Source organism: Aulonocara stuartgranti (assembly GCF_965226115.1).
Source record: "Aulonocara stuartgranti genome assembly, chromosome: 6".
NCBI classification, from domain to species: Eukaryota; Metazoa; Chordata; class Actinopteri; order Cichliformes; family Cichlidae; genus Aulonocara; species Aulonocara stuartgranti.
This window is the reverse complement of record NC_138944.1, coordinates 14733531-14748313: the sequence shown is the minus strand read 5'-3', so window position 1 is coordinate 14748313 and position 14783 is coordinate 14733531.

Here is a 14783-nt window from a genome sequence, read left to right as displayed (position 1 = left end):
TGTTCAAAATTCAGAAGTGAGACTAAACGACCCAGACCGTGATGACGTGACAGTAATCTGTGAATGGCGATGGATCGTGTACCTTATGAGCTGCTACATCAACCACCTTGTGCTTCACTGACAGTCAAACAAGGTCAAGAATTGCTTCATAATTTGGATTCAACTCTTGCTTTTACTTGATAAATTATATTTGTTTCTGAACAATTTGAGCAAAATTGTCTCTCGAGTGGGCCTCGCTGCGTCGAGGAAATTAGTTTTATTATTGGCTCAAATTCAAAGACTGAAAATGTTTTTAAATTTGTCTACTTGTGTTTGTACCAAACAGTTAACCCTGTAAGCCTGAACCCCCAAAATTGCCAGAAATTTCAAATTGTTTGTTTGAACCATTTGACAAAGTAAGAAAAAAATTACATATGAGTTTTCATATGAGTTTTGTTTCATATCATTTTGCATATAAGAAAAGGATTTAATGGGGTTAGGGTTAACAAAAATCAAACGGATGTAGATGTCTCACAAAGTGTCAAATATGACACATCTGGTGTTGCAGGGTTGATCCTCTAATTATTGCAGTTGATGATTTAAAAAAAAAAAGAGTTTAATTATAGCAAAAACTTGTAAAAGTGGTTGTAGCTGCTGTTGATTTAAAAAAAACAAAAACAAAAAAAAACAGTGTGATAAAAGTCCTTATGTGGTCATCTCCCAATACTCGCACACCAGACGTTGATAAAAAAAGCAATTTACTTTTTCTTTTGCTCTGTTTTTGAACAGAGCATCTTTTTGTTATCGATTTATTTAGACAGACGAGGCGGTCTTCACGGGGAGGTATGGTAAATATCTCCAAGGATCTCCTTTGAAATGTCCCACATGCACACAGGAGCAGAGAACAAACTTCTTTATCTCACAAATACCTAGTTTACATCCCAAGGTATTACATTCACATAGCGGCTCAGTTTCACTGATTAGCCCGCCATAAGAAAATGTCACTTTGTGATCTTTAGATAATGAAATGAAAACACTACTTGCTGCTTTAACGACTCTCGACTCCTGCAAATGTTTACTGAAAGCTCCCCTTCCAAGCTGAGCTGTGAGCTAATCTCTCACAGCAATGAGTCAGACAGGTGGATAAAAATACACGCAGGAGTCAAACAAACGTCAAGAAAACTGTTTCCACTTGGGCTCAAATCGCTTAGGAGGCAGTAAAACTGCTGCTGGTCTTGAATGATCTGGTTTAAAAATGCACTGCGGTCCTTTTCAAAGCTGCAGGCTCTCTGCATCTCGCCATCTGTGTGCAGCACGAACCTCACCACAATATAAACACACAGCATTATGTGTAGACACATCCTAGTTAAACACATCGCTGCATTGCTTTCCATACACACACGGTTGGGCATGTTCTCATATGCAAAGTTTACTACTGCAACATAATTCACTTATTTTAATCTAAAAATGTAAATTTTTTGGCTCATTCAATCCATATCATATGTTCATGTTCATTCCCTTTCAGCTAATAAGGGCATCACAGCACATGTGGACTTGTGCGTTTTTGTTGTGAAATGTTCCTGTCTATGAGTTGGAAAGTTAGGACTTTATATTTTTCTAAATATATCTCTGAGGAGGGTTCTGTGTATTTCAGTACTGTATATGCATATGTAACTGTACACTGTTGCTGGGAGCGAATTCAGTGGCTTTGTAGTGTTTTTGAGCATGTTTGCACAGACTTGTACCTTCGCAGACCTGGTGAAAATCAATCATGACCATCAATAAACTCTACTTGTAAATTTGTCTGTCTTTGTGTTTTTTAAAGATTACTGTGTACACACTGATGATTCGGATCAAAATGGAAACCAAGCCTCTGGTTTTACCTGTTTTTAACTACAAACAACCAAGAGGTTCAAGATGTGCCAGGCCGAAGTGAAACTGAAATGGTGAAATGATCAGTTTCCTGCATGTTACATAATCATGCCTGTTCAGGTAATTGATTGTTCCCTGCGTCTGCGCGACACAACATTACATCCAGGTTACATCACCTGTGTGCAGTACAGTGCAGTACATGAGTGCTTCATATACAGTGTTGGGAAGGTTACTTTTAAAATGTATTCCACTACAGATTACAGAATACATGCCCCAAAATGTATTCTGTAACGTATTCCGTTACGTTACTCAATGAGAGTAACGTATTCTGAATACTTTGGATTACTTAATATATTATCATGCTGTTTACAACTACATGAATGTGATTTATTGTCACGGCTGGGGGAGGGAGCCGTGTGGTGTGGAGGAAAAGGAGGACCCAAAATGCAGCAAACTGATGATACGAATGACGTTTTATTTACAGGGTGGTAGTGGCAAAAACAGGCAATGAAGCACGAGTAATTACAAACGGAAACCTAAACTGGGAGAAACTAAAGAGCAAACCTGAAATCTTACAAAACGGAGAGCGGAGCAGAGAGACGCAGACCAAGGACCAGGATACCAAGAAACACAGACGAGCCGACAACGAACACAGACCGACACCCACTATATATACACACACACACACAAGGTAATCGGGTAATCGCACACAGGAGGGAAGAACAGCTGATCTGAATACACATGATGACTGGAGGACACAAGCTGAACACAATGACAACAGACACAGACTTTCAGAACAAAACAGGAAATCTAGAACCCGAACCGGACACAAGGGGGGAGGACACAGAATAACTAGAACAGAGGGAAATAATCACAAAACACAAAACGCTGGGTCAACGACCCAGGACCATGACAGTACCCCCCCTCCAAGGGCTGGCTCCAGACAGCCCAAAACAAAAACAGACGACCAACCCAGGGCGGGCGGCGGGGGCCCAGGACGAAGGGACCAACACAAGCTCCAGCGAACCGAGAGAATTGTCCAAAACAAAAACACACATGCTGGAGCACGAGAACAAAACACAGTTCAGGAGGCCGGCCCGGAGGCTGACAACTCAGAAGTCCAGGACAGTTCATCTTCTGAGGCCGGCCACGTCGGCGACGTAGATCCATAAGCCGACCGAGCGGAAGGCAGCGGTGGCGGAGTGGAGGCAGTTCAGGGGGCCGACCGTGCACACGGCAGCGGCGGCGACGGGGAAACCGTTCAGGCGGCCGACCGTGCGGACAGCAATGGCGACGATGACACAAGTCTGGAGGCCGACCGCGCGGAAGGCAGCGGCGGCGTCTAGGAGGTCGTCCATATTGACGATGACGCTCCACCAGCGGCCTGGTAGATGACCGCCGATGTCGAGGCGGCAGTTCGGGACCCGAAGGTGGCGTGGCCGTCGCAGCACCAGACGAGACCGAAGCAGCGGCTGGTCCAGGCGCGGCTGAAGCTGAAGCGGAGGCTGGACCAGGCGCGGCTGAAGCTGAAGCGGAGGCCGGACCAGGCGCGGCTGAAGCTGAAGCGGAGGCCGGACCAGGCGCGGCTGAAGCAGAGGCCGGACCAGACGAGGCTGAAGCAGAGGCCGGACCAGGCGAGGCAGATGACGAGGCTGCAGCCGGGCCAGGCGAGGCAGATGACGAGGCTGCGGCCGGGCCAGGCGAGGTAGATGACGATGCTGCACCGGGCGAGGATGAAGGCTCGGAGGCTGCAGCTGGCGAGGATGATGAGGCTGCAGCAGGCGACGGCGTGGAAGCCGGAGACTGTAGCGCTGCAGGCGTGGAAGAAGCTGCTGCTGCCCGTGGCGTGGATGAAGCTGCAGCTGGCGAGGATGATGAGGCTGCAGTTGGCAGCTGGACGGGCTCCTCGGGCCCTCCAGCTGACGAGGCAGGAGGCTGGCTAGGTTCTCCTGAACCTCCAGCTGACGAGTCTTGAGGCTGGACGGGCTCCTCGGGCCCCCCAGCTGACGAGTCTTGAGGCTGGACGGGCTCCTCGGGCCCCCCAGCAGGCGAAGCAGGAGGCTGGACGGGCTCCTCGGGCCCCCCAGCGAAAACAGTCTCTGGACCAGTGGGCACCGGGGCCCCTGGAACACACAGGTCAGAACCAGTAGGCGCACGGGCCTCTGGCAGGCACAGTTCAGAACCAGCAGGCGCACGGGCCTCTGGCAGGCACAGTTCAGAACCAGCAGGCACACGGGCCTCTGGCAGGTACGGGTCAGAACCAGCAGGCACACGGGCCTCTGGCAAACACAAGGCAGACTGCAGCTGCACAGAGCATTGACCCAGCTCGGGCAGCGACAGCCGGATACAGTCCTCAGCTGGCTTCTTAATCTCCAGGGGTCCAGACTCGGCCGGGGGCTGGGACCCAGCCTCTGGGGAGGCCCTGGAGTGTGTCACAGTCTCTGGGCTGGCCAGCTTTTGAGGACTGATTACAATATTATGTGGTGTGTCTCTCTGCTTGACATGAACAGGTGAAAAATAGTTCTTTCCGGGTTGGATGGACTTAACTTGTTGTGCAGGAGGAGTTGGTGACAACGATGGCTGAATAGGTGATAATAAGGCGGATGAGTCTCTTGTCAACTGAGCTATTGACTGAGCTATGGATTGTAACCAAGTGTCTAATAGGTCTGGCTGTGACTGTAATGGGGGTGACGGTTGAGTGGCTAACTGAGCTAGTGGCTGCTGGGCAGCTAACTGAGCTACCGGCAGGGCAGCCGACTCAAAAAACACAGCCCCGGAATAAACAGACACACAGTCCAAAACAGAAAAAGGGTCCTTTTCACTCACCACAGCTGGCAGTTCCAAAGTCCTAGTCTTCGGCTGTGGGGTGATGCGCCGACGGCGCGATCGTCGCTTCCTCCCGGGCAAAACCTCCGGCGGGCCGGGCAAAACCTCCGGCGGGCCGGGCAAAATCTTCGCCGCCGGGCTGAGTTGGGAAGCGGTAGCGGCTGGTGGGTGAAGGTGCAGTTCGTTGAGTATGAAGTCCTGTGCGAGCGGGTGAAGAGAGTCCAGCAGCCAGGAGTGAGCAGAGATGAGCTGCTGTAGCCTGGCTTCTACAGCGCGGAGACACTCTTCCCCCTCATGCTCGAGCCATAGGTTAACCAACCTGGAAACAGAGTCAATTAGTTCCTCCCGAAGCTCCTCGGGAGGTGCGGATGCCGCTGGGTCCATGTTTGGTCGGCTCGTACTGTCACGGCTGGGGGAGGGAGCCGTGTGGTGTGGAGGAAAAGGAGGACCCAAAATGCAGCAAACTGATGATACGAATGACGTTTTATTTACAGGGTGGTAGTGGCAAAAACAGGCAATGAAGCACGAGTAATTACAAACGGAAACCTAAACTGGGAGAAACTAAAGAGCAAACCTGAAATCTTACAAAACGGAGAGCGGAGCAGAGAGACGCAGACCAAGGACCAGGATACCAAGAAACACAGACGAGCCGACAACGAACACAGACCGACACCCACTATATATACACACACACACAAGGTAATCGGGTAATCGCACACAGGAGGGAAGAACAGCTGATCTGAATACACATGATGACTGGAGGACACAAGCTGAACACAATGACAACAGACACAGACTTTCAGAACAAAACAGGAAATCTAGAACCCGAACCGGACACAAGGGGGGAGGACACAGAATAACTAGAACAGAGGGAAATAATCACAAAACACAAAACGCTGGGTCAACGACCCAGGACCATGACATTTATTACTATTACTGAAGGTCCGCGGCTCTGAACCATAGTAAAGGGACCTCTGGCTAATACCTCGGGTTCCTACGTAGCTTTACTTTGTTGTCTGCGTCAAGTTTGCTAGCGAGAGACAGAGAGAGGCGTTGAAAGGCTGCTCCAACGGAACTTATTGTTTCGGAGGGAAACACGAACACAGCGTACAGTCGAGTCTTAATAGCTTACTTACAACTGGGCTCGTCAGGCACTCTTCTTGGCTGCAGTGGTTATTATTATATTTACATGCTTCCAGCTCCCGTTTCTGCTCGATGACAGCTCGTAGTTTTCCACTCTCTTTTTTCTCCCTCCTCGCGCTCACAGACACATAACGGGTATGGCAGTCCATTCTCCCAGCAGCACGGACTACACTGCCCATGAGGCTACATTCTTTAGGGCTATGCCTGTAGCATTCTCCCTATTAACTTAGCACAACAACAAAAAGGCGCTCTGTCACCCAGGAAACACAGTCGCAGAGAGAGCACGTCACCCTGTAACCATGGCAGCTGCCGCCAGGAGCAACAGAACATAGCTATCAAACAAAACCCAAACAATCCTGACCCGTGACAATATGAAACAGGAAAATACCGCTGTGTAATCCATTTATTTCAACAATGTAACTGTATTCTAAACACCACCTTTTTAAACGGTAACTGTAACGGAATACAGTTACTCATATTTTGTATTTTAAATACGTAACGGAGGCACATGCATTCCGTTACTCCCCAACACTGTTAATATACGTTAAAGGTTTTTTTTCCTGTCTGAAAGAGAAAATTTTCCTTGTCTTCATTCTGGCCGCTGGAAGTCCCAACAAACTTCCAGCAGAAGTGAAGATCATCTGACGGTAATGAGACGGTTTGAGCGTTTGACTCACTGCTTGAGTCAAACGTGGATTTTTAAACACAGTTCTGTGTTTTACCAGCATCTGGATCATTCTCTTTAACTAAGTGTGAAGTAATCACAAAAAGCTTGTTTTGAAAAACTGGTCACCTCCTAAGATCCAAGCTCCTGTTTAGTTTTAATAGATCCTCTTTATTTGAGAGAGTGACTGGAGAAGTGTAGAGGAGGCCAGGAGTTGCACTGTGTCTTTGTGGCCCCCGGGCATTATGTTTGACACCCCTACTTTAAATCATTCACTGGAACCATATCATAAAAACAAGCTGTGGAGGGAGCCCACACATGTGGGGGTCTCTGGGGCTCTAACTTCATGATTTGAGCATACCCTCCAACAAAAGTCTTGTTAGGATATGACTGGAAGTTCTTAAGGAGAAGAAGAAAAAACTAAATGTAAAACAGCTCAGTAAGACATTAAAGGAAAGGCAGAGATTTAAATAAATATAGAACTAAAGAGAGCAAAAATTTCAAGCCCCGACTGAAATGTGTTAGAGTTTCATAAATGTGGAGCTCACAGGACGAATGCTGCTTCTCAGTGGGAGGTTTGGCTGGTTCATAACATATCAGCAGATCAAAAATGTAATTCTGTGCCGAGCCCGTTCGGTGATCTATGAATGAAACGCGTTTTGAAATCAATTCTCGGCCACACGTGGAGCGCAGATCGGCGAGCTGGTGCGACGTGTTCCACTTCATTATGAGACGAGTACAGCAGCAGAAACCCGGCAGCATAGATGTTATTAAGTTTTTTTTTTTCCTCAGCCAAAGGTTGAACGTGATCCAGATAACATAGTGCAGCACATACACTTACACTGATGTACTGCTGTACAGAATTTGGCCCAGTATTATACCTTTTATGGTTTAAGATGAATCATTTACAGGCAAAATATCTCGTCAGTGGGGAGGCACAGGACTGGGTGTTTTTATTTTTTTTTGCTTTGAAAAGCACTTGCAAAGAAATGAACAGTCTCTAATGTTTGAAGTAGTTTCATTTTAACAGAACATCAACCAAATATGCAGAAAGAACATGTATGTGTAATACAAATGATACAGTCAGATATTTCTAGTTGCTTAGTAGCAGCAAAATGAGGTCTTGCATTAGTGCAGTGGTTCATTATTGTGGCTTTAGGTGTGTTGTTCTTACTGTTGTTGTGGTGGTTATTTTAGATTTTGATATGTGTGAATGTGTGAAATAGTTTCCACTGTTTGAGGACCAGCATGACAGACTCCTGTAGTGATTAATTACATCCGGCTAGCATTCATCTCCAGGCTGTTTCGTTGTGAGTGATGAATGCAGCCACGTCTCTAAAACGTTGTAGTGGGAAATTTGATTTATGGCAGAGACATTTGAAGAAAGAGACCTGGCACTTGAAGAGTCTTAAACTATTAAACAACAACAAAGATGATGATCGAAGTTCAACTTTCAGAGTGAAAAAAGATTTTAGGTCTCATAAACGTTCCTGCACATTTATATGGTTGTAACTGTGACATGGTTTAAGTGGATTACTTTATGACCTTTTGTTTTGTGTATATAGTGCATGAGTACACATTAGCGAGTGTTTTTAAATTAAAAATGATTTTAATGAAACAGCAAAGTCAGATGAACCAAAGGTGTTTCCCTCCACCACACGCAGCTTGTCCAGATGTCCCTCTTTATGTGGGACCATTTTAAGTCCTCTCTCCCTTCTTCCCACACGTTGAGACAATGTCCCGCACTGTGATTATGAAAGTCTGACTTTCACCCAATGCATGGAGGCCTGGCGAATGCTGGGCCCATTAGAGAAAGAAGCTTTGCAGACTTTGGTGGATTTGGTGGAAACTACCACAAAAACAATGAACTGTCAGATTATGGTGGGAAATGCAGTCTTTGTCTTTCTTTGGTTAAAATTGTTCTTCAGTTTCACACGAGGTAAAACATGGCATGAAGTGACACAGTGTACATGTCACAACTGATGAAATTGTCACACATGGCTAAACGAGAAATGTGTGAAGATCTATGGATGCATCCCTACTGAAATACAACCACACTTAGAAGCAGCTGAAATAAACAAGAATACAAGAATAAATAAAGACTATTGCATGGAAAAAGATGTTTTTTTCGTTTGTATACACTTAGAAAGGCAGTTGGAAAAAGCTACTTTCACATTAATCTGGCTCTAAATGTAAATGTGGCAACATTCACTGTTTGTTGTAATTTTATTTTTAACCTGGATATTTTTACCTCCACCCTCAACTGCTTTTTTGTTACCTGCCTATAATATTTGCCTATATTATCGGAAGCACAAAGCCTTTTTTTTTTAACAATAAATCTAAATGTTGTTGTCGATAACTGCATGATCACTCTAAGATTAAAGATAAAAGCTGTTAAATCTAGCTATCAGTGTTTCAGAAACTTCCTAAAATCTTCTAAATATTCTGTCTGCAAGTTGGCATAGAGACTCTGCTTGGCAGTCTCACTGTTTTGTGAACCAGAGATGATTAAATGGAATTAGATGTAAATGTTCCTAATCAATGATTAATGGTTGCCTGCTCCCTGCTTGACGCCTCAGGCATGGTTCTCCCGACTCTATAAGGCTCCAATGGGAGGTTCATGCAGGGAGGAAGATTTTCATTTTTCAAATCCATAGATAATTTATTCAAGCCATACATTTGATTATAAAGTGTTGACAAAGACTTCTTATAGTTGCTCTTTAAATACAGAGAAAATGAGTTTTATAAAAGGATCTGCTCAGGTTATACTTCTAGGTTTCTGTACAGTGTTTGAACTGAAAATGTGCTTGCAGCCTCATAGGAATAGATGTAATATTCAGAAAAATCAACGTTACTCTCTTGCTGCCTGGCTTGAGTGTAATAGGAACAGGTGAAACAGGTAAACAAAATCATGAGAATCAGAAAATAGTCAGTCTCCCACGAGTGCATCCGTTGCGCTCAACCATGGTCGACAGGACACTGACTTGTCACCATGGCTACACATTTTTTTTCACTGCCACATATTGTCATTTTCAGAGAGCGCCAGTAATGTGGGCTTATCACATCCCGGGGGCAAACACACCTGGACAAACTCCACTTTGACACCACACGGAAAACACACAAAAGCCAAAAATATAATGCCAGGGATTTATATCTCGGCTGATACCCTGATCTCAGCTCCTTCTTCTGTTCCATGATTAAATCAGGATTCCACACCGATACGCTCGTGCTCATCCGTCTCTGTCAGCAGGCGTTGACTTATTGGGATTCATCAGGTGTTCAGAACACAAACTGACACAAATGAGTGGAGCTCGTTAAGAAATCCCCTCTGTGTATCTCAAGCTGCTTTATCGGTGAGGAAGGTTGCACCAGTATGCGCTCTGCTTAGGCTCGCTGCATGCAGTTCAGCTGTAATGAAGCTGATTAGTGAGTTTCATCTTTTTGCCTTTTGTTATTTTTTAGGGCACCAATTGATATTTATGTGTTGTAACCTTATTTTAATGAAAACCAAAGAGAACTTTTATCTGATTCTACATTTGCCCCTCAGTGTTAATGGTTTCTGTTAATAATGTCTTTTTTTGGAGCAGCTTCACTGTTGTTGTCCTTATCAGCATCTTCAACAGCTGAACAGGCTCTGATAAACCCACAGCTGTTCGGCACAGAATTACAAAGCTAGTGATTAGTGAACAAAGAGCAGTATTCGACAGCTTAAGAGCCAGACAACCTCCAGGTTTTTGGAAGTGGTGGAAAGCAAGAACTTAAAGGAGAGAAAGCAGCGGACATAGATTCATTATGTGACCAGAAACAATTTATTCTGATATGATTAGCGTGCTATGGTCAGAGCAAAGCTGCTGTTCCTATGCATAAAAATGAGCCAAATGTGGTGATTCATTCATTCATCTGTCAAAGATGCTTCCTGAGTGAGGTGATCTTGGTATTACTAACTGGAAAAGGGGATCCCAGGCTTTCTGAGGATATTCTGATGAGATCGGGGCAAAAAACATAAAAGACTGAATTAACTTTCTGTTATAATCTGGAAAAGTGTTTACTAGGGGTGCAACGATACACAAAATTCACGGTTCGGTTCGAGACTTTGGTGTCACGGTTCGATATTTTTTCGATACAAAAAACTGTTCGTGCCTTTTTAATTTGTCATTTATTAAAATTATAAATATATAATTTAACTCAAAAGTACAGTTTTTAAATTTAATGTTGCTGAAACAACAAAGTATTAAAAAAATATATATATATATCTGATTGAGGAATCACTCATCTTTGGAAAAGAGAGTTTATTACAGAGAAATGGCTCTTTCCAAAATAAAAGCTATACTATACGCTTCTTCTGGGCTATATTCTCAGCAGCATATTAAACATATCAGGTCCCATAAGGAGAATCATGTGCATGCGTGCTTGTTGTTGTCTGCTTCCACTTGTCTTTGCACTAGGATGATGTCGGAGTAAATGTGCAGTCATATTTGTTGTGTTCCCACTAGTGCTGTCAGCGTTAATCTCGTTAAAATGACATTAACGCCATAACGCGGCAAATCTCCGTTAACGTGTTACCGTGGATCGCCCCGTGCGTGGGGCTGGACAGCGTCAACACGTTAATGAGCTAACGCACGAAGTTCCCACCAATTGAGTGTGGCACGTCCGACATACAGTTTTACTTTTGTCCATGACGCGCTTACCAGGATGATCTGATATCCTCGTGTTGGTGTTGTTCCCAGACCATCATGAAAATGTTGTTCCAGGTTCAATATTGCAAGTGACCAATCACATTGTTGTGATGTTATTCTTTTGCGCGCCAAGCCATTCGTGCATTTATGAAATTCCAATGTTGCAAGGACAATATCAATTCTGCTTACTGTTTATTAAAGGGTTACGGTTAGGGTTAGGGTCAGGGTCCGTTGATCGACGGACAGAGGTGGTTTCTCGCAGCTTAAGTACAATTTTTTGTTTTACCCGAAGTTGCAAAAGTATGACGTCACAACATTCTGATTGGTCACTTGCAATGTTGATCCTGGAACAACATTTAGTATGATGATCTGGGAACAACACCAACACGAGGATCAGATCGTGCCGCTTACCATCAGGGTCATGCTTCACATGAAAACCAAGATACTGTAGTTCCAAACGCCAGATCTGAATGAGGGTGGGGGCGGTTCAATTTCGGGTAGCGTTGAGGCAGTTGCCATGTTGCAACGAGCTTAGCTTCTGTCTTGCTAGCTTGCGCTGCGCTCAGTGGATCTGCACTCGTCAGTGCAGCCTAGGCGGAGTAGTCGAACGCAGATCCACTGAGCTCTCAACACAGACAGCATCGTCAGAAGAAAAGTTGATAAAATAAATAAAAATTTTGTATTGTTCGATACATATGCATACTGAACCGAAAGCACTGTATCGAACGGTTCAATATCGATATGAGTATCGTTGCACCCCTAGTGTTTACATAGTAATAAGTATTCACCCACTAAATTTCACATAAGTGTTGTGTCCATTGTTATGTCTGGTGTTTGGAGACTGCTTGTAATGTCAGGATAATGCATATTCTGTGAGTTCACCTGTATTCAAACTGATCAGATGTTTGATCAACTATAGTATGGTATACAGGCCCCTAAAACAAATATATCAGGGATTTTATTCCTACTGCTGGAGTCCAAAACTTAAAACATGACAGAGCTGTGTTGTCTTGATAGCTAACATCTGTACCATTCTGCTGATGGCTAAGGCGGGGTTAACATTTTAGAAAATTCAAAGTAGTAAGTAGTTTTGTTGCTTTACTGTCCTGATCTGACATTCAGTTCTTGGTAGTGTTGAATTAGCCTTATGTATTTCTGTTTGGTTTTATTGTAGTTTTGCTATATCTATGGAGTTTGGTGCCTGTGTTTCAACTTTCTCATTGTTTCCCGTCATATACAGTTCAGTATCATTTTGTTCATTTGTCTTGTACACTTAGTTGTCATCTTTTGGGTTGTTTCCTGTTTTACTTTGGTAGATCTCTTTTGTGCCTAGCTTTGAATTTTGCGTTCCTTTGTAATTGTCTTGATTACCCACACCTGTGTCTCATTCCTCCAGCTGTTTCCACTTCCCTGATTACCCCATATGGATAAATAGTCCAGTCCTTCACCTTTGCTCTTTGTTGTGGTGTCTGTGTGCACATCTACCTAAAGGTAGATGTGCCTGTTTCCCAGTCCCCTGTTTCCCAGTCCCAAAAGGGCCCTTTTGGGACTGTGCATTGGAAGTTTTTCTTTTTTTGTCCTGCATTTGGGTATTTCCTTCACAATACACAAACACAAGCAAATTACAACTCAAAACAGCTTCCTTTTGTAAAAGAATAGAAAGCTATTTTAAGCACAGAGCCCAAAAGGTAAACTCATCTCTCTCATTACAGGGTAAAATATTCTGTTGGTTGGTGCACAAAAACAGAAATGCTTTTGCCCTGCATTTCAGCAGCGGGCCTGGTACACCTTTGCTTCGTGTCACTGTTCTTGCTTTATCCAGATGACAATCACTTTTAAATTTAAAGAGCCCTTCTTTTCCTTCATGCACCTCCTGTAATTTAGACATTGGTCCTAAATGCATAAAATCCTCTTAACTTTGCCCCAACAAAAATGTAACACTCAAAAAAGGCAGGCCAAGCATATACAGGCCAACACAAATTACAGCTCTGTGACGCTTAAATCCTCTGATTTTGAGGCACTGGTGAGTCTGTGCAGCTCTCCGTCGACATAAAGCACAAGAGGACCCCTGAAGAATTTTCCAATTAGGAGGCACGAGCATGTCTCAGAGCTGGAGATGAGATGCACAGCCACATCGCTGTAACTTGACATTCCTCACAGCCACTTGTGTGAACTTCCATCAGTCTGGCGTCCATGCACCAGAAGTTTCACGACAGCAGAGTCACAGATTCAGGTGGTGAGGAATGTCCTCAGTGGTTAAGAATATCCCTGTCCTGCTGTCTGGGAGAAATATAACTGCAGTCTAGTGACACAGACAGCTGAGACCTTTAAGATGTTTCAAACTGTCTTGTCTTTGACCATTCTTGACTTATGTTGCCAGGTTATTTTGTTCCACCTGACAACAGTCATTATACAACCTGAATGGGATACAAATTGTAAAGTGGATTAAATTTACTGATGTTCAGAACTGCAGATCATTGTCATATAAAATACACAGGCCTCTGTTGAAGATGTTATACTATTGTACAGGGTGGAATGAAACCAAATCGAATACGATGCCTCCAGTTTTGTTACCATCAGTTTGTTATAACTGATGTAAGGAAAAAAGACCAAGCTGGAAAACTTAAGAAGCCTCCATTTTGTCAGTAAATAAGTCAAATATTGACTAAAATAAATGCACAAAGCGATTTCTGTAAAGGTGCTGACGCTGTGTGCATGTTAAACCCATCTCTCGCTCACCATCTATCTTGCTCTCTCTGTGAAGTGAGAAATTGTCCATAGAAATTTGGTAATACCATGTTCGGATGGTTATTGTCATTACAGTTATTTTTTTAAAAAAAGGATCAGGCAGGCAGGAAAAACGTTGGTCAATTTCAACAATGTCATTACTCCAATCTTGTCCAGTCATCTTCTCCCTCAGTCATCTTTGAGCCAATCAGCCTTCACTCTGTGGTTTAAATCCGTGCTCTCTGTCATTCTCTCTTTCTCATTCATGCAACCCATTTCCTCGCCATCTCCACCTCACCCAAGTCTTGCTCTTCATCATCACCAGCGTCTAGACTCCAGGGGTTCTGTCATTCAATTTCATATATATATATATATATATACTTATTATTATTTTTTTATTTTATTTTATTTTTTATTTTTTACTCCTGGTTCAATATGATGTCAGAGTGAGTGGATATCCCTAATATGGTGATGATTAATAAGATCATCATTAATCATCTCTCATTTAATGAGAGATGACTAATGCCCAAATACCTGATAAATAAGTAATGCGTTAAAGTTCAGAGAAGGGAATTAGGCTTTATAGATCTAAATTATTTTTTTGTACCAATTATTATTATTATTTTTTTTTTATTCATCTTTAGGCATGAAAAAATATTTTTGAACTTTTTAAACATGTACTTTTCAAAGAGGTTTTTTTTTACATATCCACTTAGATGGACAACTGCTGTGTATGGAGTGACGAATCAGTGTCCAATATAGTGGTTTATATGCAGGTATACCATCAACACTGACACAAATACAAGAAAACAGCCTTTAAATAGCTGTCCACTGTAGTGACCGCTGTGCGTGAAAGGGTTAAAATAGGAGTTTATGGAGATTGACTCATGTTTTCA